At 42.4% G+C, this 25,348-nt stretch overlaps 1 protein-coding gene and 1 pseudogene across 6 annotated transcripts in view; both read left to right on the top strand.

Annotated features, from left to right (window-relative positions):
• The window catches only part of LOC109675936 (uncharacterized), a 529,573-nt gene that overhangs the window by 26,843 nt on the left and 477,382 nt on the right, over positions 1–25,348 (top strand). The gene's annotated exons all lie outside the window — the stretch shown is intronic.
• Positions 1,934–24,787, top strand: LOC141419410 (SWI/SNF-related matrix-associated actin-dependent regulator of chromatin subfamily A-like protein 1; annotated as a pseudogene).

Raw genomic sequence — 25,348 nt, 5'->3', positions numbered from 1 at the left:
AAATCAGAGAGTCCTCAAATGAACGATGTAACAACGCACCCCAACTCTTCTGTGTCCCAGCCACGTACAAGCCATCACTTCAGAGGTAAAAGGATCCCAGCGTCATTGCCACGAGTTCTCACAATCCAGTTGGAACCGAATCTATACCACTACCTTTTGCAAGCAAACCGAAAGGTAACCAGTTTTGCCAACTTGAGAAGTGAAATTTTCTGGCTGGGTTTTCCACAAGCACTGTGTTATGGGGCAAATCCATAGGGTGACACGCACACGTAAATTACATCTGTGTTCATTTATAAGCACAATTGAGCCAATGGCAGAAAACGAATGTGCTGTAAAGGTTATAATAAAATATGATTCCATGGTAGGAACAGTTTTCTGCCTCAAGGAAATCAAACTGCAGCCACTGGCATGCACCATGTAGTGTGTGTACCCCATTTGCTGTCTTGGGACCTATGGGCACGTGTTAGAGTTGTACGAGGTCAGGGGCTCCATCGTCTCAGGTCTGCCTGTGGGTAGGAAGTGTTTCATGGATCCCTCTACTGCCCCAGTTGTCCCTCTTCCACTTTCACGACCTTGCCTTTTGCTTTGTGTGGCTTCGTCCACCTCCCACAAATGAGAAAAAAGCACGTTACACTTGTTTTTGTGGGCCTGGCTTAGAAGGAAAATACGCCACGGAGGATGGGGCATTTATGAGGATCCTCTGGAAAGGCTGTTCTGGACCACGGCTGGCCTCTGTCCTCTGTCCCTGGGAGGGAGGTTTTGTGGGGTGGGGGAGCCCGGCCAGGGTCAGCCTCATCTGCTTTTTAACTGCTACCTCTCACCAGCTGCCTCACTTTGGATAAGTGGCCTCTTTTCTTCATTCGTTCCCACACCGTTTTAAGATCAAAATGTCAATGCGTTTACATTCGCGTGTCTGTAACATCACTGAGGCAGGACGGACAGATGAGAAGAGCAAGAAATTATATCATTTTAATAAATATTTAAAGGGCCAGGCTCTGACACTGGAACGAGGAAGTAAAAACTGAAAAGTCAGGTCCCCTCCCCTCTCCTTCTAGAAGCTAAGTGACAGGGACAGGGGGACCCAAAGGAGCGGCCTGCTTCTCCTTTGGTCTTTGAGATGTTAACAAGCTCCTAGGCCCTTGAATGGGTGGAAAATACCAAGCCTGGCAGAGGGAAGTCCTACTGTCCCTGCGTTTTGGGTGGGTCGGGATGAGCCCTTGCTGTGTTACAGCCATGTCAGCCACCCAGACCCGTGATTCCGACCACCTTCATTCCCCCAGTTCCCCAGCATAAGGCCAAGGATGGGGCCACCATTACAGATCTCTACTCCCATTTCCTGCATGGGGGCAGAGCATGCCTCTCTCTCTCTCTCTCTCTCTTTCTCTTTTTTCCCCATTTCTCCCCACTGTTATCCTGTTGTACTAAATTTCCTTCCTAATGAATTTTACTACATCTTGCTTTTGCATCTTGCTTGAATTCTTTTCCTGCCTGACACAAAAGCTAAGGTATTTATCAGTACTGCTCTTCTGGTAACAGCACCATATAAATGATATATTCGTAGATTTGGATTTTCCCTATTGTTTGGCACCACTAAAAACTTCTCTATGCATTACAGTGTACTGAAACTTGGGCATCTTTCCAGAACGATTCCATTTTGAAGCGGAAGAAACTAACGGCCTCAAGGACCAAATGGTTCGATCAAATAGCGCTTTTTCGGGCATCGGTCCAATCACAGATGTTCATTTGAATGATTTCCGTGACTCTGATTCCCAGCAGAAGAATTTACAGTTCTTTAAGGAAGAAAGAGTTGGGAAGAGGGAAAGCGTGGCAGGTTGTGAAAGGTGACAGTTTGGCCGTGGGTTAAATTGGGCTGGGGCTGTGGTGTTGAAGAGGATGTGGTCCATGGCTGCAGTGTGATGCTGGAATCCGAGGGATGGGAAGAAGCCACGCGTGTGGGGAAGGAGGAAGCGTCCAGATGGAGGAGAACCTGGCGGCAATGGAGGCCTCTTCAGAGCCCGGCCGGCAGGAGCGAGCGGGTTGGATTTTGCACAGGAACTGCTTGTGTGATCTTAGAACCCATCAGAGAGCAAAAGGAACCGGGACACTTGTCCTCCTATTGCTGTCTGCACACAATTTTACATCTCTTCCCAGGAAGAACTAAGTGAGTCAACATGCAGGATCCAAGGGAAGTGCTTGGAGGTCCATGTCCTCCTCCTGCAGGGACACACTCCTTCCTAACCTGGGTTCCTCCCTCCCTGCTCTCCCCTGCTCACACCTGTGTGTCCTGCACCTAGAGATGGGAACTGCTGTCTAAAACCCGCTCTCACTTGTGCACGACAGCAGTGATGCATCTGTTATCTGTAATTCGGGTGGCTCTGGATGGCAAGGGTAGCACTTCTGCCATGTGACATCGTCAGGATGCACCCCGATGCTACACAGATGCCGGGGGGCATTGGTGATTAGAAAGGCCAGGGCCCCTGACACATGGGCACCGTCTCCCTTGCCATCCAATCGGCTAAACCAAGTCAAGCCTGCTCACCGTGGTGATGCAATTCTGTGATTCTCATGTGGTTGGCTGCTTCGAGCTTGTCCTTGCAGAAAGGAGCAGAACACCGGGAACATCAAAGGAAGGGAGGACGGTGGTTAATGTTTTATTTAGTGTTATAACAGATCTGAGTGTGCTTTGATTAGAGGAACGAAGAAGTTTCTATTTGCATGAGCGCGTCGCAGAATTTATTTATAGCCCATCACGGGTGGGTCCCATGGGTGTTGGGAATATTTAACAAATGGTAATTCCATCAGACGGGGATGGTGAATTATTGATTTGTATCTGCATTTACACCAAAAACCCATTTCTACCTCATTCCCACCCTCCCACCATTAAATGCACACCCCGTGTGCACTCAATTATTGTATTCCAACATCAAATTCCTCTGCTCCTCCTCCCGCTTGATGAGATCAGTGAGCCAGGGAGGGCCCTGCATGGCCTCCTTGCCCTCCAGCAAGCAAGAAGGCTGCATTTGGAGACGAGGGCACCTTGTCAGGAGTTACCTTTGGCAGCCAGTCAGGATGGTGAACCATTTCCAACACAGATGAAAACGATAATTCAAGAGATTCGGATGCATCCTATGGGGCCGAGCTCCTGCCCTAGAAACCTGCTGGTCTGGGGACAGGATCCCTGCTGCTCCCTCCCTCAGTCTCACCTCAGGGCACCCACTCAGACTGGCCTGCTCCCCAAGCCCACAGTCCCTTTCTGTCACCTCCTCCAGCATTCAGTAGGAGAAACTGTGGCACTCTGGTTCCAGGGAGAATGACCTGAGTAACGATAGTCAAGAGGGCATCAGGAAAGAGCCTCATGTCTGAACAGTGGCTTAGAAGACACACACTTAGCGCCTGGTCGGAGACCTGAGGATGATGACGGGCTGAAGGAAGTGGACATGGCCTGATGGCGCCTCAGCCTTTCCCTGTGAGCAGTGGGGATGGCACTGCTGTTAGGAGGAAGCTGTGTCCACTACAGGGTGTCCTCGGAAATCCTGCCCCATGCTGCTAACCTCTCACCCCATGTCCTCACGGGAGTGCCCTCTGACCCTGTGTCTCACTCACTCTCATTGATACACACACAAACCCCAGCAACAAATGGCCCCAGAGTCCTCCTGGATCCCAGTCAGGGTCTCTTAGCTCTCTGCCCCACGCATTTCCTTCACTGAGAAAGTCACCGGCCACCTCCTGTAAGCTATGATAAGACAGAGCCTCATGGCAGGAGCATGTGGCAGAGAAAAACCGACCACCTCATGGTGGCCAATACCCCATTAAGCTATGAGTCGATCAATGGGTCAATTGACCCACTGGTGAGTCACAGCCCTCCAGATGTCGTCACCTTCCAAAGGCCCCACCTCTGAGCACTGCTGCACTGGGGACCAAGCCTTCCACACATGAACCTTGTGGGGACATTTCAGATCCAAACGATGACATATAACAACACTGCACGTGAAATGGAATGACAGCATGGGGAACGGGGCATTTTCCTCCAACGTGCTGAGGAGGGACAAGTGTCATCACCACCTGTTTTTGGTTTTCAGCAGAGGGAAACAGCCTCAAGGAGTAACAGAGAGCAAGTGCGTCCTCCAAAATCTTTGACTTCTTCCTTATGTTAAAAAAGGTGCATAAGATAAAGCAAAATATTCCCCTTTTGATACTAGGTTTCTATCAGAGTAAAGGGGTGTCATTAATGAAGACACTGTTTCATTTTCTCAGGCATAAAGGATTTCTAATAAGACCCCACTACAAACCTCTAACTTTACTATGAAAAAACCAAATTAAAATGACCATTTGAAATATCTGCTGTTTGTCAGTTCCTCAATGACAGATGTACTGTAGTAGGGGATGCTAATAATTTTAGGGGTACAGGGTATATGGTGACTCTTTGTACTTTGTTTCCAGTCTTCCTCTGAGCCTCAACCCTCTCCAAAAACAAAGTCTTACATAGCTGCAATTTTTCCTTCTTGCTTTAAATGATATGTGTTGCATCCATAATTTTTCTGTGAAAAGAAGTAGCCATTCTCTGTAATTTCAGCAGCGTTTTGTCTTGTGCAAGTGTTCTTGGGCACACCAATCGGGATCAGCATTGTGGAAAACAGTGAAAGTTCGGAAGGAAAGTAAACGTGGACCTTCCGTGTGACCGAGCAACCTCTCTTCTGCATATACCCTTCAAGGAAGGGAAATCACCCCCTCGTGAAGATATTTGTGTTCCCATATTCACAATGGGTGAGACATGGGAACAAGTGAGTTGTCTGTGGACGGGGAAATGCGTAGAGCAACAGTGCTGTATACGCACAATGGAAGGCAATTTAGGGCCCAGAAGGAAATCCTGACATTTCTGACAACGGGATGACCCATTAGATGATTTAGAAGAGGGAGTACGGGGTGGAGGAACCTCCTTACCTCATGGCAGTCATGGGGCAAAGAGAGTAGCAGGGTGGGCAGAGGTCCCACTGTCACCTCAATGGCACGCCCCCAATGACCTAACTTCCTCCCGAAAGGCCCCACCTCCGAAAAGCTCCAGCACCTCCCAGTAACTCCTTTCCGAGCACCTTTGCAAACACTGGCAGCGGGTTATTTGTAGAACCGTGATGCGATCGATTACATTTGAAGCCTAAGGGCCTCAACCAGCCCTGGGGGATTAGGCCGAGGCATCTCGTGGTTGCTAAGCTTAGCTGTCACCACCAGCTGTAATCATTGTGTTTCATTGGCTACTTAAAAGTTTTCCTTCACATGTGGGTTGATTTTACTTGAATTGATTCTGCCGTAACACGACGTGCAGTAAGCAAGAGGCAAGACACGAGGGGAGTCGGTGTGCAATGAGTTCTTGGAGAAGCGTCCATGGGCTGGGGTGTAGCTCGGTTGTTGAGTGCTTGCTTATCGCGTGCAAGGCCAAGGGTTTGATTCTCGGAACTCCCTCCCCACCGTGCAAAGGGAAGTCTTTGTTCCTGAGGAGATGGGGTTGGGTTGGTGGAAGGGGGACAGAGACAGCAGCACAACCAATGGGAAAGGCCTACAGGGTCCCAGCCCCATTCTAGTCCTCTGGAAATTCTGACATGCAATTCAGAGTCTCCTTATTGTGAATAAAAAACCATGGGCTTTCTTTTGTGCACCTGTGGCTTTCCCTAGACAATGTTCACCCTACCGAGAGTGTCCTAGCTTTTCCTGGGTCTCTCTGCACTTTCAAATCTTCAGGCTATGCACAATTTGAATGGGAGAGTTGTAAAAGCGGGTGCCAAACTGAAAAACAAGTCAAACAATTACACACAGATATGCACACACACATCTGCACACACGCCCTTACACACTAAGAGAACCTGAGCTGTGCTTTTAGGAATAGTTGAAAGGTAAAAGTGATGCAAAGGGTTGGTGTGTCTCCCTGTGGCACGTGGTGTAAGGCGATCAGTAATACATTTCCCCCGAAAGCAGCATACCTGGGATGGTGCAAGTGGGAAATCTCCATCCTCACTGACCTGTGTTTTCACGATTTCCCTGCCAGGCACCAGGGCTCACGCCTGTAATCCCAGCTATGCAGGAGGTGAAGATCAAGGGAACCGTGGTTCAAAGCCAGCACACAGAAAAAGTCCGTGAAACGCCATCTCAGCAAGCAGCTGGGTGTGCTGACGAGCTCCTGCCATTCCAGCTTTGCGAGAGGCTGACATTGGGAGGATTGCAACTCCAAGCCAGAAAAAGTCACAAGACCCCATTGGAACAGAAAAACCTGGGTGGGTGGTGTGTGCTGGATTGGGCCAAAGAAAGAGAGAGAGAAGGAGGGAGGGAGGGAGGAAGGGAGGAAGGGAGGAAGGAAGGAAGGAAGGAAGGAGGGAGGGAGGGAGGAAGGAAGGAAGGAAGGAAGGAAGGAAGGAAGGAAGGAAAGAAGGAAGGAAGGAAGGATGGAAGGAAAGAAGGAAAGATGGAAGGAAGGAAGGAAAGAAGGAAGGATGGAAGCAAGGAAGGAAGGAAGGAAAGAAGGAGGAAGAAAGGAAGGAAGGAAGGATGGAAGGAAAGAAGGGAGAAAGGAAGGAAGGAAGGATGGAAGGAAAGAAGAAAGGATGGAAGGAAGGAAGGAAGGAAAGAAGAAAGGAAGGATGGAAGGAAAATAGGAAGGAAGGAAGGAGGGAGGGAGGAAGGAAGGAAGAAAGGAAGGAAGGAAAGAAAGAAGGGAGGGAGGAAGGAAGAAAGGAAGGAAAGAAGGAAAGAAAGAAGGAAGGAAGGAAGAAAGGGTGGGAGGAAGGAAGGAAGAAAGGAAGGAAAGAAGGAAAGAAGGAAGGAAGATAAGAAGGGAGGTAGGAAGGAAGAAAGGAAGGAAAGAAGGAAAGAAAGAAGGAAGGAAGGAAGAAAGGGAGGAAAGAAGGAAAGAAGGAAGGAAGATAAGAAGGGAGGGAGGAAGGAAGGAAGACAGGAAGGAAAGAAGGAAGGAAGGAAGGAAGGAAAGAAGGAAGGAAGGAAAGAAGGAGGAAGAAAGGAAGGAAGGAAGGAAGGAAATGACAAGACCTTATATCAAACATAACCAAAACAAAAAGCATTAGAGGTATGGTTCAAGTGGCAGAGTGCATGCCTAGCAAGTGTGAAGTCCTGAGTTCAAATCCCAGGACCACCAAAAAGAAACCGTCACAAGTTAATGTTAGGCTTAATATTGGGGAAATGATCATTTTCTGTTTCTTTTTTTCCCCATATAGGTGTATCTTATCTCAAAAGCTGTCATCTTGTAAGAAACAACATTTTCAAAAGACAGGCATCCTTCCAAAGACACTACTGCGTTGTAGAGACAGCTTTATATTAAAGACGAAAATGCGGCCACTGGATAACTAGCTGTTCTGCAAGAAAACACTGCTTCGGCTTCCTTTCTCTCATCCGTGGTTCCTCAGACGTAGAGACCTGTTTTTTTAAGACACGTGATGGAAATTCAAAGAGAGACGTTGAGACCGGGACACAGTCAAATGTCCTTCCAATTCTCACCCTTATAAGACAAACTGATGTCAGCTTTTTCATTTTTCTCATCTCCTGCATCAGAGGTTTGCAAAATCAGCCTGTGGGCCACATCCAGACAGCCATCATTTTTTGTGAGTTTTCTTAGAACACAGCTCTTTGGCTTATGGCTACCTGCTCGGTACCATTTCAGACTTGAGCAGTTTGCATATAAAGTCAAAAGTCGTCACTAATTACTATTAAAATTACATATCACCTACTGTCCGGATAACAGACAGCACACTGTCAGCTCTTTTCATATGGCTGACCCAAAGTACTGGCAGTAATTTCTAGATCACAAAATTTTGCTTTGAGGAACAAAGGCCAGAGAAAACTCTATGTAATTCCCATAGCGAGCACATGAATGCCTTCTGCAGAGTGCTTTCTAAATGCAGAATTTCAAGCCGGGACCTGGTGGCTCACGCCTGTAATCCTAGCTACTCAGGAGGACGAGATCAGGAGGATCGAGGTTCAAACCCAGCCCAGGCAAGTAGTTCAAGACCCTGTCTCGAAAATACCCCACACAGAAAGGAGCTGGCAGAGCGGCTCAAGGGGTAGAGCACCTGCCTGGCAAGTTTGAGGCCCTGAGTTCAAATCCCAGTACCATTAAAAAAAAGAGTAGATTCGGAATTTCGGAAGCAGGGCTGAGAAAAGGAAGCAGTCTGTCTTATTTCAGCACATTCAACATAGTGTAATTCAAAGAGCCATTTCACATCTGTGTGATTTAATTAACACAGCATCTGAATTAATGGCCCTAGCACTAGTTCTGACTTGTCAGGTTGACATAAAATCCAGCTGCTTTCTACTGTGCTTCTCTCAATCTACAACAACATCTGGATCCAGTCAAAGCAGGTGGAACCAGTAAGATGATATGCTGTAAAATATTGCTTAAAAAGAAAAAAACCAATAAGGGAAAAGCATATGAAATAACTTTAAGATAATTTTTCTTGCCTTTGTCATTAAAACGTGATTTTTTTCCAGACCCTCACAAATCATTTTCCTGTCAGAATTTATATTTTGCAAATATTTTTGGTCTAATCCACCCATGTTCTGATCGTGTGAATGCTTTAGTTTATGCTGACAGCCAATTCTATTGATTAATCCTTTTGAATACATTTTAATTCTTTTGAATACATGAAATATTTTTTGGCAGCACTGGGGTTTGAACTCAGGGCCTCACGCTTTCTAGGCAGGTGCTCTACCACTTGAACCATTCCCCCAGTCCTTTTTTTGTGTTGGGTATTTTTGAGATGGGGTAGCTGGGATTACAGGTATCTTCTGAATATTTTTAATGTAAACCTAGAGCAATGCTTCTTTGGGGGATAGTCAAGAAATGCGTTATGTGAATTGCAGACTGTAATATAAGCAGTTGAGAAAGCTCCCTCAACCTGCATAATTAAATTACAATGCATAATTAAATTACAATGACAGACCAAGAAAGGGATTTTCTGCATTAAAGCAACAATTGAAGAATATCACTAAGTAAATATTTCTAAGTCTGTGTGGCTCTGATTGACTTACCAGGAAAGCCATGTGGTCTGTGTGCATGGCTCTGAAATATTTATAGTACATGGGAGGCAATTTTCATTACCAACCTTCAAGCTCCATTTTATGGCTAAGACTTAATCAACATTTGCCTCCAGGATTATTTCTTAAGCCAAGTTAGGAGGGCCTTTACCAAAAGAGCCCAGATGTAAATATGTAGAACAATGTGCAAACTTATTTCACAAATGGAGACCCTCAGCTTTATCTCCTAGTAGGGAAAGTGACAAATTCCAAAAGTCAACAACTACAAATAAAGATAGAAAATGACATGGGCCAGTAGCACTCAATCGAGTAGCATCTTTGCTCTTAATTTTTTTGTTGTAGAAAAACCCTTAGAGCAGAAGGGCGTCATCTTTACTGAGCTCCGCAGGGTTTGGTAAAACCGTGAGTGTTAGTGTAGAAAGCACTGGCGCTGCTCCCATCCCAATGCAGAATACTCTGCTGTCCTCCCCTCCCTGCTGGGTTTCCGTGGGAAGCGCTCAGTTGGCACCCGTCCTCTAAGGAGCCCGACGAGGTGGTCCGTACAAGGCAGACCCCAGGGACAGACAGAGAGCCAATACTAAAGACATCTCTAACAGAATTCTGCTACTCTCTGATACACATGCAATCCTACCATGGCCTGCTATGACTCCCCCTCACCCCAAGGGCAATGGCTTTCCACATCAGCCAGCACCCCAGGCTCAGCCACCAATCCTTATAAACATTTCATTAGAAAGGAAGAAGTGCCAGGTCAATCCACTGAAAATGACGTTGTGTCTGCCAAGGGGCTTCTGTGAAAGGCACAGGGAGAGCTTTGTTTCTGGACACATGTGCCATGTCCAGGCATCCCTCAAAGACATCGCAAGTTCAATTCCAGACCACGACCAAAAGAGAATCTCAAATGTACACTATGTTCTCCAATTCCATCCATTTACCAGCGAATGATAACATTTTGTTCTTCTTCATGGCTGCATAATATTCCATTCTGTATAGATACCACATTTTCTTAATCCATTCATCAGTAGGGGGCATCTTGGCTGTTTCCATAGCTTGGTTATTGTGAATAGTGCTGCACTAAACATGGGCGTGCAGGTGCCTCTGGAGTAACCTGTGTCACAGTTTTTTGGGTATATCCCCAAGAGTGGGATTGCTGGATCAAATGATAGATCAATGTCTAGCTTTTTAAGTAGCCTCCAAATTTTTTTCCAGAGTGATTGTACTAGTTTACATTCCAACCAACAGTGTAAGAGGGTTCCTTTTTCCCGCATCCTCGCCAACACCTGTTGTTGGTGGTGTTGCTGATGATGGCTATTCTAACAGGGGCTATTCTAACTAACTATTCTTAGTGTGGTTTTAATTTGCATTTCCTTTATTACTAGAGATGGTGAGCATTTTTTCATGTGTTTTTTGGCCATTTGAATTTCTTCTTTTGAGAAAGTTCTGTTTAGTTCACTTGCCCATTTCTTTATTGGTTCATGAGTTTTGGGAGAATTTAGTTTTTTAAGTTCCCTATATATTCTGGTTATCAGTCCTTTGTCTGATGTGTAGCTGGCAAATATTTTCTCCCACTCTGAGGGTGGTCTCATCAGTTCAGAGACCATTTCTTTTGATGAACAGAAGCTTTTTAGTTTTATGAGGTCCCATTTATCTATGCTATCTCTTAGTTGCTGTGCTGCTGGGGTTTCCTTGAGAAAGTTCTTACCTATACCTACTAACTCCAGAGTATTTCCTACTCTTTCCTGTGTCAACTTTAGAGTTTGTGGTCTGATATTAAGATCCATTTTGAGTTAATACTGGTATAGGGTGATAAACATGGGTGTAGTTTCAGTTTTTTGCAGACTGCTAACCAGTTTTGCCAACAGTTTTTGTTGAAGAGGCTGCTATTTCTCCATCGTATATTTTTAGTGCCTTTGTCAAAGACAAGTTGGTTATAGTTGTGTGGCTTCATATCTGGGTCCTCTGTTGTGTTACACTACTCTTCATGTCTGTTTTTGTGCCAGTACCATGTTGTTTTTATTGTTATTGCTTTGTAATATAATTTGAAGTCAGGTATCATGATACCTCCAGCATTGTTCTCTTGACTGAGTATTGCCTTGGCTATTCATGGCCTCTTGTGTTTCCATATAAATTTCACGGTAGATTTTTCAATTTCTTTAATGAATGTCATTGGAATTTTGATGGGAATTGCATTAAAAATGTAGATTACTTTTGGGAGTATAGACATTTTTATTATGTTGATTCTACCAATCCATGAGCATGGGAGATCTCTCCACTTTCTGTAGTCCTTCCCAATCTCTTTCTTCAGAAGTGTATAGTTTCCCTTCTAGAGGTCTTTCACATCTTTTGTTAGGTTTACACCTAGGTATTTGATTTTATTTGAGGCTATTGTAAGTGGAATTGTTTTCATACATTCTTTTTCAGTTTGCTCATTGTTAGTGTATAGAAATGCTAACGATTTTTCTATGTTGATTTTATATCCTGCTACCTTGCTATAGCTATTGATGGTGTCTAGGAGCTTCTGAGTAGAGTTTTTTGGGTCTTTAAGGTATAGGATCTTGTCATCTGCAGGTAGGGATATTTTGACAGTTTCTTTACCTATTTGTATTCCTTTTATTCCTTCTTCTTGCCTCATTGCTCTGGCTAGGAATTCCAGTACTATGTTGAATAGGAGTGGAGATAGTGGGCATCCTTGTCTGGTTCCTGATTTAGAGGGAATGGTTTCAGTTTTTCTCTGTTAAGTATAATGCTGGCTGTAGGTTTGTCATATATAGCTTTTATAATATTGAGGAACTTTCCTTCTATCCGTAGTTTTCTTAGAGCTTTTATCATGAAATGGTGTTGGGTCTTATCAAAGGCTTTTTCTGTATCTATTGAGATGATCAAGTGGTTTTTGTCTTTGCTTCTGTTAATGTGGCTTATTACATTTATTGATTTGCATATGTTGAACCACCCCTGCATTCCTGGGATAAAGCCTACTTGGTCGTGGTGAATGATCTTTTTGATGTGTTGTTGAATTTGGTTTGCCATTATTTTATTGAGGATTTTTGCATCAATGTTCATTAAGGAGATTGGTCTATAGTTCTCTTTTTTGGAGGTGTCTTTGCCTGATTTTGAGATAAGTGTAATACTGGTTTCATAAAATGTATTAGGCAGTTTCCTTCCCTTTCTATTTCATGGAACAGTTTAAGGAGGGTTGGTATCAGTTCTTCTTTTTAAGGTCTGATAGAATTCAGCAGAGAATCCATCAGGTCCTGGACTTTTCTTTCTGGGAAGACTCTTGATGCTGCTTCAATTACATTTTGTGTTATAGATCTATTCAGGTGATTAATTTCCTCTTGGTTCCGTTTTGGATTATGATATTATCTAGAAATCTGTCCATTTCTTTAAGATTTTCAAATTTATTTGAATATAGGTTCTCGAAGTAGTCTCTGATGATTTCCTGGACTTCCATGGTGTTTGTTGTTATCTCCCCTTTTGCATTCCTGAATCTACTAATTTGGGTTTTTCCTCTCCTCATTTTAGTCAGGTTTGCCAGTGGTCTATCGATGTTATTTATTTTTTCAAAGAACCAAGTTTTTGTTTCATTAATTCTTTGTATGGTTCTTTTGGTTTCTATTTCATTGATTTCAGCTCTTATTTTTATTATTTCTCTCCTTCTATTTGTTTTGGGATTTGCTTGTTCTTGTTTTACTAGGAATTTGAAATGTATCATTAGGTCATTCATTTGGGATCTTTCAGTCTTTTTAATATATGCGCTGATGGCTATAAACTTTCCTCTCAGGACTGCCTCAGCTTTGTCCCATAGGTTCCGGTAGGCTGTGTTTTCATTTTCATTGACTTCCAGAAACTTTTTAATTTCCTGTTTTATTTCATCAATGATCCATTGTTCATTAAGTAATGAGTGATTCAGTTTCCAGCTGTTTGCGTGTTTTTTGTCTTTATTTTTGTTGTTGAGTTCTAGTTTTACTGCATTGTGATCAGATGTGTGCATGCTATAATTTCTATTTTCTTATATTTGCTGAGGCTTGCTTTGTGCCCTAGGATATGATCTATTTTGGAGAAGGTTCCATGGGCTGCTGAGAAGAATGTATATTGTGTAGAGGTTGGATGAAATGTTCTGTAGACATCAGGTAGGTCCCTTTGATCTATTGTATATTTTAGATCTTGGATTTCTTTATTGATTTTTTTGTTTGGATGACCTATCTATTAATGATAATAGGGTGTTAAAGTCTCCCACAACCACTGTGTTGGCGTTAATATATGCTTTTAGGTTTTTCAGGGTATGTTTGATGAAATTGGGTGTGTTGACATTGGGTGCATATAGGTTGATAATTATTATTTCCTTTTGGTCTATTTCCCCTTTTATTAGTATGGAATGTCCTTTATCTCATTTGATCAATGTAGGTTTGAAGTCTACTTTGTCAGAGATAAGTATTGCTACTCCTGCCTGTTTTCGGGGGCCATTGGCTTGGTAAATCTTCTTCCAGCCTTTCATCCTAAGCCTATGCTTATTTCTGTTGGTGAGATGGGTCTGCTGTAAGCAACAAATTGTTGGATCTTCCTTTTTAATCCATTTTGTCAAGCGGTGCCTTTTGATGAGTGAATTAAGTCCATTAACATTAAGTGTTAGTACTGATAGGTATGTGGTGATTCCTGTCATTTAGTTGTCTTAGTTGTTTGAAGGTTTGATTGTGTGTACCTAAGTCGAGGTTACTCTCTACTGTCTTGCTTTTTCTTTTCCTGTGGTTTGGTGCTGCCTGTCTTTTCATGGTTAAGTTGGGCTTCACTTTCTGCGTGCAGAATCCCTTGAAGAATCTTTTGTAGTGGTGGCTTTGTGGTCACATATTGTTTCAGTGTCTGCTTATCATGGAAGACTTTTATTGCTCCATCTATTTTGAATGATAGTTTTGCTGGGTAGAGTATCCTGGGGTTGAAGTTATTTTCATTCAGTGCCTGGAAGATCTCACCCCACGCTCTTCTTGCTTTTAATGTTTCTGTTGAGAAGTCTGCTGTGATTTTGATGGGTTTACCTTTGTATGTTATTTGTTTTTTCTCTCTTACAGCCTTCAATATTCTTTCCTTAGTTTCTGAACTTGTTGTTTTAATGATGATATGACGTGGGGTAGTTCTATTTTGATCTGGTCTGTTTGGTGTCCTGGAGGCCTCTTGCATCTGTATGGGAATATCTTTCTCTAGATTTGGGAAATTTTCTGTTATTATTTTGTTGAATATATTACACATTCCCTTAGCTTGCACCTCTTCTCCTTCTTCGATGCCCATGATTCTCAGGTTTGGTCTTTTGATGGAGTCGGTGAGTTCTTGCATTTTCTTTTCACAGGTCTTGAGTTGTTTAATTAATAGTTCTTTGGTTTTTCCTTTAATTACCATTTCATCTCGAGTTCTGAGATTCTGTCTTCTGTTTGTTCTATTCTGCTAGACTGACCTTCCGTTTTGTCTTGCAATTCTGTTTCATTCTTTTTTTCTGAGGTTTTCCATATCCTGGGTGGTTTTTCTCTTTAATGTTGCCTATTTTTGTCCTGAGTTCATTTATCTGTTTATTAATCGTGTTCTCTGTTTCACTTTGGTGTTTATACAGTGCTTCTATGGTTTCTTTTATTTCTTCTTGTGCTTTTTGAAATTCTGTATTTTTGTTGTCTTGGCATTTCTTGAGTGTCTCCTGTACATTTTGGTTGACCCTATCCAGTATCATCTCTATACGATGCTCATTGAGTACCTGTAATATGTCTTCTTTTAAATTATTCTTGTGGGCTTCATTGCGTTTTTTGGCAGTTTATCTTCATTTTGTTGGAGTCTGGATCTGAGTATCTGTTTTCTTCATTCCCCTCTGATTCCTGTACTAATGTTTTGCTGTGGGGAAACTGGTTTCCCTGTTTTTTCTGTCTTCCCATCATTGTCCTTGGTGTTGTTACTGTCCCTGTACTGTGTGCAATTAAGTATTTTCTAGCTTGTAATAATAACGATGGTGATATTTAGAATGGAAGGGTGAGAGGAGATGGAAAGCAAGAAGTTAAAGAAAAGGGAAAAACAATAAACAGACAAGTAGGAAAAAACAAAACAAGGAATCAAACAAAAAAGTATCAAAGGTATAAATGGAGTGTTAGTGTACTAATCCACAGTAAGCTAAACAGGCATTAGAGAAACAGAGAGAGGATTGAAAATAAAAAATAAAAAGAATAAAAATAAGAATAAAAATAAAAAATAAGTAAATGAAGGAAATATATATATAAATAAAGAAAAACAAAATGAAAAATAGAAATTAAAAAAAAACAAACCTCCAAGTTCAAATGCAATGAAGTTTCAGTCTTAATAATTTTGGTGTCTGTCTCAGTCTCCAATCCTGGAGATGGTGCCTCAGATGTTGTTCTGTAGTTCTCTCATCAAAGGGGACGCATAAAGTAGAACAAAACTGCACACAAAAAACCCCCCACAAAGTGTCCCAAGTTCAAATGCAATATAGTTTCAGTAAGTTTTTCAGCATGCAGGTATAGTTTGGTTGTTTTCTCATCAAGGGTAGGCAGAGAGAGAAAAAAAAAAGAGTCTGGAGACAGTTCTGAGAATGGTATCTGCAGCTGTGGCTTGCCTGCCCCTGCCCGCTGCTCTCAGCCTGCTGTTGCTGGAGGCATTTTTTTATGCAGATCTCAGGAGTGAGCTTAGCACTCACCTGGCCCTGCAGGCTTTGTTTGCTCAGATTTCTCCTGTGTGTGAGCCTCTGCTACAAGCTTTCTCCTTTCCAAGCACACTGGGAAAGGTGACACTGCACTTGCTTTCTCAGGCCTGCGTATTTATTTACAGTTCATGTGGGAAGTGGGTCATCACCCCTCTCCTGTGAAGTTTTCCTCCCACCGCCACTTTCACAAGCTTTCCTGCTCCTGATTACTGGGTGGTGCTGCTGCTCCTGCCAGCCACCATGTTTGTTTACAGCTCATGTGGGAAGTGGGTTTTCCCCCCTATCCTGTGGAGTTTTCCTCCCTCCACCACTCTCACAAGCTTTCCCACTCCTGGTTGCTGGGCACGTGAACCCGCTACCGCCAGAGCCTCTCCGGCCCACCTGGCTTGTTATTTACAGTTCCAGGAAGAATTCCCTTCCCCCAATCTTTGGCGCTCAGTGTGCCCCACCCTCTTTCCCGTGTCTTTATTGTTCTTATTGCTTATTACTCAGTTTCTCTTTTTTCCCTGGGTGGAGGTTGGTCTGTCCAGGGGGCTATGCTGCTCTAGCCCGGGGTTGTCTGTGGGACTACCATGGTACTGCTAAGCTCACCTTGTCTGCGTCCTCCCAAGCCATCTGGGCACGGGCGACTGGCGGCCCGGGGGCCCTTCTGGTTTCTCCGTTTAACATGAAGTGGAGATGTATTTTCAAATTTAGTTTGCAATTATTTTATTGAGGATTTTCATATCTATGTACATCAGAGAAAGTATTCTATAATTTTCCATTTTGTTGTGTCTTCCATCAAGTTTTGGCATCGTAGTACTGGTTTCAAAGACTAAGTTGAGGAGAAAAAAGATGGTGAATTGCTAAAAATAAATGCCAAAAAGAAAGAGAATAAAAATGCAAATAAAAAATATCAAGATGAAGATAAGAAATAGTACTTTCTGTGGAGCTGCTTTGTCTTCTTTTTAAATGTGAGAACTGGTTGATCCAGTATGGACTGCCTAGTTTACAGGCCTACTTCAGCAGGAGTGTGCCTCTCAAAGCCTTCAGCTGGTTCCCCAGTAAAAAAAAGTAGACTTAATCTTTTGTTTAAAAGCTCCCAGGATGATTTCTGGGGTCCAGGCTCTTAACCCCCCCACCCCAGTCCCCAAACACTCCCTACTTAAGGTGCATCATCCTCCATCTCCCAGGGCCTAACCTGGTCTATTTTCTAGACCAGAACTCTCAGGTTTCTTGGTCAGAGATACTGTGCTGTGTTCTGGGATTGCTGACTCTCTGCCCAGTTCCAGGAAGTTTGCAGTGGTCCTCAGGACTCTGTCTCTTGCCTTTTGGCCGTTTCTCTGATGGAACTGATTTAGTCTTATGTGTCTCATGCCACAGGGTCCACCTGAGTGGGTCAGATTTCTCTATTTGCCTGCAGATTCCTTCACCCATCTCTCTCCCCATTGCCTTTGCTTTCTTTGGCCAATCCACACCATGTCCACGCATCCACACCTACCAGCAGCTGCTGTCGAGCTTGTGGGATTCTGTAGTGATCAAATCTATGGTGCCATTAGGGCTGACTTCCTTAGCAGTGCTACAGGGAGTTTGGCATGAGAGTACCTTTTCAGTAAGGTGTGTCCATGAAGAAAGTTTCCAGGTGAATGTCAATAAGCCACCATCTTCATCATTGTTGATGTTTTTCTCTGAATGATGTAACTGTTGGTGAGTGTTGGACATTAAAGTCATCCATTATTATTGAGTTGGAGTCTATCTGTGATTTTGTGTCCAGTAGGGTTTGTTTATAAAAATGGGTGTGTTAACATATAGAGCATATATGCTTATGAACATTACATTTTCTTGATTCATTGTTCCTTTTATCACAATGAAGTGATACTACTTGTCTCCTCTGATTAGTTTTAAAGTCTAGTTGTTACATGAATACAGCGACTGCTGCTTGCTTGTGGACTCCCAGTCTTGGAGTACATTTTTCTAAGCTTTCATTTTAAGCCTGTGTTTGTATTTGCCAGTAAGCTCCATCTTATGTAGGCAAGAAATAGCTGGGTTTTGTTTTTATTGACTTTGACGGTCTGCGTCTTCTGTTGAATAATGGAGATCGTTGACATTCAGAGTTATTATTGAAAGGTTTGTAATAATTCCTGTCATTGTGTTGTTTTTATGGTGTTTCATTCTACCCAAATCCTCACTTGCTCCTGTACTCATTCAGTGAGATTTGTTCATTCTTATATTTTCATGTTTGACTTTATGTTAGGGTTAAGTGAACAGGCTCCTTTAACTATTTTTCCCAGCGCTGACTCAATGTTCGTGAGTTACTTTTTTTGTAGAAGCATTTTATTTTTCCTAACTAAGAATTATTATCTTGCTGGATATAGCAATCTAGGTTGCAGTTATTTTCTTTCGTGGTTTTGAATACATCATTCTGTACTGTGCTGGATTTCACAGTTTCTGTTGATAGATCTGCAGTAACACTCACAGGTTTTACTTTGTAGGGCACTTGGTGCTTCACTCTCACAGCTTTATTGTTTTTCCCTTCTTGGTATGCTTAATAGTTTAACTATATTAGGACACTGGGAGAATTGTTTTATTTTTTGGTTTGGTATCCTAAACGCCTGTAGTACTTGGATGACTATCTCTTTCTCAAGAATTAAAAAATTCCTGCTACATTTTATGAAATGTGTTTTTATGCCTTTACCTTCACCTCTTCTTCTATGCCCATGATTTATATGTTTGGCTTCTTTATGGTATCCCAGAAGTCTTGCATATTCCATTCATACTTTCTTCATATTTTTCTTTATCATTATCTGATTAATTTAACTCACCTACTTATCTTGTTCAGGATTTTTATAATTTTGTTGAATTCTCTGTTCATGTACTTCATTGTATTCTTTATTTTATTCAGCTATTTATTTCTAGTCTCTTTCAATCCATTCTGGTGTTTATCCATGTCCTCTCTAATTTATTGATCATTCTTACTACCATTCTTTTGAATTCATATTTGATGTTTCATTCTCTTCACTATCATTCAAGTCCTTAATTATGGAATTGTTGACTTTTGCAGAATTCATATTGTGTTCCTTACCAATTTCTTGCATTACTGTGTTGGGATTTGCATATTTGAGATCAAGTCATTGGCTGGAGGTCTTAATTACCTGCAGTATTTTAGTAAAAACTGTCTTGATTTTCTGGTAGGACTGGTTGGTATCATGATCATTATGCAGTTTCTCCTAGCAGTCTGGTGTTATTGGACAGCAATAACAAAATCAGCATTTAAAATATAAATCAAATATTTAAATGAGTTAAGGAACAATTTGAAACATCATTTACTCTTCCAAGAAAGATATATATTAAAGATACTAAGCTTTTTATAAGGTATGCTAGGATTTTAAAAATATTGATGTTAGAGGAATTCATTATTAAATAGTAAAATAAATGTGGGTTGAGGGAATGTAAAAGGAAAAAGGAAGATTTGCAGTAAGAGGTGAAGCATTTGGGATGAGTGACATGAACTAATAATATGCAAGGATACCATACAATTATCTCAGAGAAAGACAACAGAAGCAAGGACTGTAACAGGATGGAAAAAATTAAAATAAAGAGAAAGCACAATAAGTCAAAATGGTTAAAAATTAAAAATAAAATGGCTAGTTCTTTCTTGTAGAGAATATTGTAGACTAGTTGTTTTATGTCAGTGCAGCAGGTGTTCTGTAATCTCTGGCCCTCAGTTATTGGTCTGAAGTTCTTCTGAAGTGTTCACTCCTGATTGTCCTCCAGGCCTGGGGTGTCTGTGATTCTTCTCTGTGTTGACCTGGGTACAGTAATCAGTGTTCTGCTATGACTGGGTCTGGGTCGGGGGCAGTTGCTAGAGGAGGCGTGACCTGAGCATTGGGCTGCTATGACCCAATTCAGTCCTTCTACTGCATTGTGCCTGCCTCTAGGCACAGTATTAGCAACTGAAGGGGGAGAGGGGAGGGGTGGCCTGCATGAACAGCTGTTGGACAGGTGTGGTTCACAAAGTATGCCCAATCCTATGGTCCTCCTTGGGCCTACTTCATGTTCTGTGTTGGTGACAAGGTGCACTGGGTAGCACCTGTTCACCGGTAGTGAACTTTGTCATCTTTGCAGGCTTCTGTTGCTCTCACTCTCCCATGTGCTCTGCCCTGTGTGGTGGATTCAGGATCTGTAGAGCTAGCCAGCTCTCACTCCATGGGGGCTGCCCCATGCTAGCACTTTACCCTGGGTTGGGACTCAGACTCTGGTTATTCCCTGTCCTCTGCAGTGAGGCTTGATGTCTTCCCTTTAGCTTACTAGTTCACACTCGGCAAATTGCCAGTCAGTGCACAATTACTTCTCACTACACAAATACACAGTGGGTCTAGGGATTGAATATGTTAGATCCCACACTGTGGAATTTTCCCACTTTCATAGCTAGAACTGGGTACGGTTGGAGACTCAGGCTCTGGAGTGACTCTGGGTTCCACTTGAGTGATGTTTACCCTTTGTTGTGTAGATCAAAAGTATGAAGATTCTTGATTGCCCTGGTTTCTGTCTATATGTCTGTTTTTTACTATCAAGTTCTGCCTTTCTAAATTGCCCACATTTTCTTGTGTTCGTGAACCTAAGGTTTTATTTCAAGTATGCAGAAACACTGAAACATGGTAGGTACTTTTAATCCACTGTTTGTTCTCTTACATAATTTCTTTCTGCTACTTGCTTATTCTATTTTTTGAATTTTGAAACAAATTTTATAAAATTTTAAACTTAGACAAAAGCATTTCTTTTCCCTATTAAAAAAACCCCCAAGTCTTTGTAGTCTAATGTTTTAATAAACACACAGGAAAAAAAACCATCTTAAACTCTTTTTCAATTTTGCAACAATTTTCAAGAATACATTTGTTAACAGAGCCTAATACATTATGAAAGAAGTTGAATACAAGTTGTATTTTTGATGGAATGAAACTGAAAAATATCTCCTGTCTACATGGCTAAACTTTGATATTTTTTGCAAGCCTCTAAGCAGGCAATTTTACAAAGCAATGACTTTTTAAATCTTCTCTTGAACATTTAGAAAGGATATATTTTTGTATGACAGGATAAAGCATAGGCAGGGTGGAGTGGGTAGAAAAAGAGAGGAATATTTCCTGTTCCCCAAGTGGGAAATGGCAACAAAGACTCCCAGCAATAATATTTAAAATGACTTTTTTTCTCCTTTATCTCTAGCTTAAGCATTAACTCTAGAATGCCTATATATTTAATTAGGCCTGGGTGAAGTAAGAACGTTAAATAACTGGTTTTCTTATGAAAGGCAGCAGAAGAAAAGGTAGAAAAAAATAGAAAAGACAGAAGCAATAGCTCCTCTATATTATTTTTATAACTTCAGTCAATAAACTATCTTGCAGATTTTCATGCACACACACACACACACGCAGAGATGTTTTAAATTAGGAATGCCAGGAATGTCAACTGAAGCATGCCTATGATGAGCTCAAAAATATATAAAAATGTAGTGGCCACAGGTATGCTAGTTAACTAAAATTCTCCCTATGGGGCACCAGGATAGAGTTAGTACTTGTCATTTTTATGCAAATGAAAACAGAGATCTCCAGTTTCTTAAAAAATGTGTCACAAGGACAGTGTTTCCTGTAATGTTTACAGTATTTCCTAAATAATCACATTACAATCTCTACCTGTAAGAAAAGAAACATGAAGAACATGGTAGCTAAGAATCTTGATTTCTCAATTTTAGTTGCAGTTTCTCTTTGGGTGGACAATGCTGGCCCATCTAACTATTTAGGACAGATAGTACTGGAATATCCAAGACATCACTGTTCTAATACTGTACTAAATATCCTAATAAGGGAACATCCCCATATTACACAAGATGAATTCTCTTTAGGAAGCTTGCTAGAAACATATACAAGATTCTCTTCCCTTTTCATAGATAGGAAACAAAAGCAGTTAGAGAGAGACAGGGTAGATGAGCTTTTATTGACAGTACAAGTTTTGCCTTTGTCACAACTCATAATGGTTTTCTTGACTACAGTGGAGAGAGTTAGATAAATGTGTAAGCTTTTAGGAGACAACTTTAAAAATGTGATGTGTGTGTGTCTCCTGACATATAAAATTGAACGCAATTACTTTCTTGTTAAAGGGGGATAAAGCCCACTCCCCTGCCTTATATATTTCATAAGAAAGGATGGGGATCAGGCTTCTTAATGTAATCAAGGGATTAGGTGTGTTATTCCAGTAAGGCCGATCCTGAAGAGGAGCAGACTGCCTGTTTCCCTTATGAAAAGAGAATCAGGATGGAGGATATTTTTTAAAAATTCTAAGCATACGGGGTATTGTCTCTTTTGGCTATACCTATGGGTGACATGAAAGGACCTGGGTAAATGTTCTAATATTCCATCAGAAAGCAAGCTTTAAAAAAAAAGTAACTATGGCTGCTTTGCTCGCTGGGAAGTGTAGTTCAGCCAGGCTACTGCAATATGGCATGTAAACTGGCAGCACTTGAATTCCAGGTCCCCCAAGCATCCAGCTGGAAGTATAAACTGGATGAGGAAAGTTCTGGAGGCGCCTCCTCTCTAATCTTTTCCAGATTGAAAAGAGGCACTGTTTGAGCAAGTGTCAAGCCATACTTTTGTCAGTTTTCCAATTAATGGTTTACATTTCTGCATAGGCATTTCTCTGTTATAATTTCTTGCTACTTGCTGAAGAGAATAGACAGCAGGCTCTGGCCCATAAATAATAGCTCTGAGTTATTATCAGAACAACCTCAGAGCACAAGCACAAGCACCTCATTGCTGCCAAGCCTTCATATTTGGGCAGCAATGCCCAAAATCTCCTGAGGGAGCCTTCTAAACCAGTGGGCCATGGACTCATTTTTAAACAACAGAAGCTCAATAATTCATTTCATGGTGACCAAGGACCTCATCATTCCCACCATTTTCAGCTCAGCACACTAGAGCAGGCACAGGGAATACAGAAGAGGCAAGAAAAGATGTCCATAGCCTGCTCAAGCCACAACCGATCAAGACAAATGACTCTTTAGAATTCTCCACCTTTGGCAAAAAAGTCATCCAAATATCTCTAACCAATAGCTATTAGGATGTATACAATGTCAAGGTCATCCTCAGGCTTTACATATGATCAAATCAACACCTGTTAATAACACAAATCACGAATATTTGACCAAAGCAGAGAGTTCCCAGGAGACAACAGCTTATTCCTCTAGACAGCCTCCCAGAGATTCGGAAATAGAGGCCAAGACAGCCAAACCCTCTAACTGGGAGTGAGCATTTCTGGCATTCACTATGACTCAGAGGGTGTGATGCCCAGAACAGAAGGAAGACTCCAAAAGAAACTTCGGCCTCACTCCACAAAAACAGTAAACTGTCAAAAGGGAATATGCATACAGAATGTAGATTGTTTTGGGGTGAATATAGGCTCTGCTGAGGAGCTCCTTGCAGTGTTTCAGATTCTGACCAGCAGAAATTATGAACCTGCCATGAAGACATGGGACTTACACATGACAGACTACTGCCATGTCCTGATGAAAGCAGTCAAGCACCTCCTCCCCCGTCACCCTGCGGCCCTTGTAAGGGATCAATGGCAGCAGTGGGGGAGGGACCAGATCAGCCTGCCCTCAGGTCTATCCCCAGCCTTTGTCAAGGGGGAGATGCATAGTTTTTTCCCCCAGGCTGGCTTCAAGGCAAACATATGATGATTGAACAGATTAATTCCATGATCTGTGATGTGGAACTTCTCTCAATAATCTAATTGCAAGTGGGCATGACCTTCTTCAAGTTAAGCTGGATCCTCTGCCCAAGACTGTTACCCTGGCATCTGCTTCTCAGCTGGGGAAGATGTCTCTCCATCTCACGGAAGATGTCCTTGAAGCTGACCTTTCTGGAGTAGATGCCAAGCTTGTGTTCAATCCCCAAAGCCCTTCTGGTGAGCTGGAATTAATTTTGCCATAGTGAAAAGAAGCTGCCTGTTACCTACTGATAACAAGGGCCTGAGGAAGATGACCCATGCCATGAGTATAGTGGCCTTTTATCCAAAGGAGTATCTGCTCCTGGTGGTGGGTGCTGTCCTCCATGTGCTTCGCCTGGGAAGAGGCCTTCCTTCTGTGCCTGCTATCTCTGAGCCCAGAGGATATCACCATAGTGGTGACTGGGAAGGGCCACCTGTGAGCTGACTTAGTCAATGTAATCAATTTTGACCTTCTTAGCAAGTGGGAAAAACAGCTAAATGCCTCTTTCAATGTTGTCAGCATTGACAAACCTCACTTCCTCAAAACCAACAAGATCCCTTACTGTTGATCAGTTGTGCCCATCCTAGAGTTTGCCAACAGTATGATATTGGCACACCAGCCTTGTTCTGGCCTCTGAGTTTTACACATAGATCATCATTGCAGTCAAGACAACATTCTTACTTCAGTTTCATGACTTTGGATTTTGCTACTGTGACACCAAAAGGCTACCCTGGGATTACTTAGGCTCCTCCAACCTGAGAGAGATGAAGCTCCTGCTGGAGGAAGCCATCATGCTGGTACACCTGAAATATGGTGTTCTTTCCTAGCTGCCCACCAAACAGTGCAAGATGGTGACGGTTGCCCCAAGATGGATCAATACCAGGCCCAGGGCTTTCCTGGATGCAGCAGAGAAGGAAATTACCAAGGACAAAACTAAATAGCAGCAGAAAGAAGCCCTCTTTCTTGTCTTCCACAGAGCTGCTGAAGCCAAAATCCCATATGTCGTAGAAAATATTCTGGACCTTTGGACAGTGGAAGAGACACACTTCTAGTGTTAGTACACCATCACACTGGATCTGGATGCAATCACCAAGCAACTTGACAGAAAGCATGTTCAGTACATCTGCATTGATGGTTGCAACCTGTAAATAGATAGAGAGGCCCTGTGCAGTTCCAGCCGCCCCAGGGACACTCATTGACACTGCTGACCCTCACTGCTACCCCACTTGCTCCCAGCTCACCTGGTGGTGTTCAGTAAACTCTTTTGGAACCCAGGGGTGCTGATCCAGGACAATGACCAAGAGCACAGGATTATACAAACTCTGTGGCAGTAGAAGAAGGGAGCGTAAAAGGAGACAGTGATTGACTTACTTTACATTCACGTATGGAAATAAACTGAAAGTCAATTGTTGAGATTGCTGACAAAGTGAGAAGGGATAAGAAAGGATAATGTAGGGGATGAATTTTATTTTTATTCATTTATTCACATGTGCATATATTGTTAGGGCCGTTTCTCCCCCACACTCCCTCCCCATCCCCCCACTGCTCTGGCTTCCAGGCAGAACTTGTTCTGCCCTTCTCTCCAATTTTGTTGACAAGTAGACATAAGAAATAATAAGAAAGACATAGCGTTTCTGCTAGTTGAGATAAGGGTTACTATCCAGAGAGATTGCTTCCATGCACAAGTGTGTTACAACCCAAATTGATTCATCTCTACAGACGTCTTCACTACTTCTCAGTCACCTTCTCTTATTGACCTCTGTTGTTTTAAGGTTACTGCCTTACTGCTCTACTGTGGGAACATCAAACACTTCCATGTTTTGGGTTTCCTATCTTTCCCTGTTCCTCCTGTATGTGCTCTCCCCTTAGCCTGTCACCCAAGTCCAGCAACACTG

This window comes from Castor canadensis, chromosome X (assembly GCF_047511655.1).
Source record: "Castor canadensis chromosome X, mCasCan1.hap1v2, whole genome shotgun sequence".
Lineage (NCBI taxonomy): Eukaryota > Metazoa > Chordata > Mammalia > Rodentia > Castoridae > Castor > Castor canadensis.
This window is presented reverse-complemented; position numbering and strand designations above follow the sequence as displayed.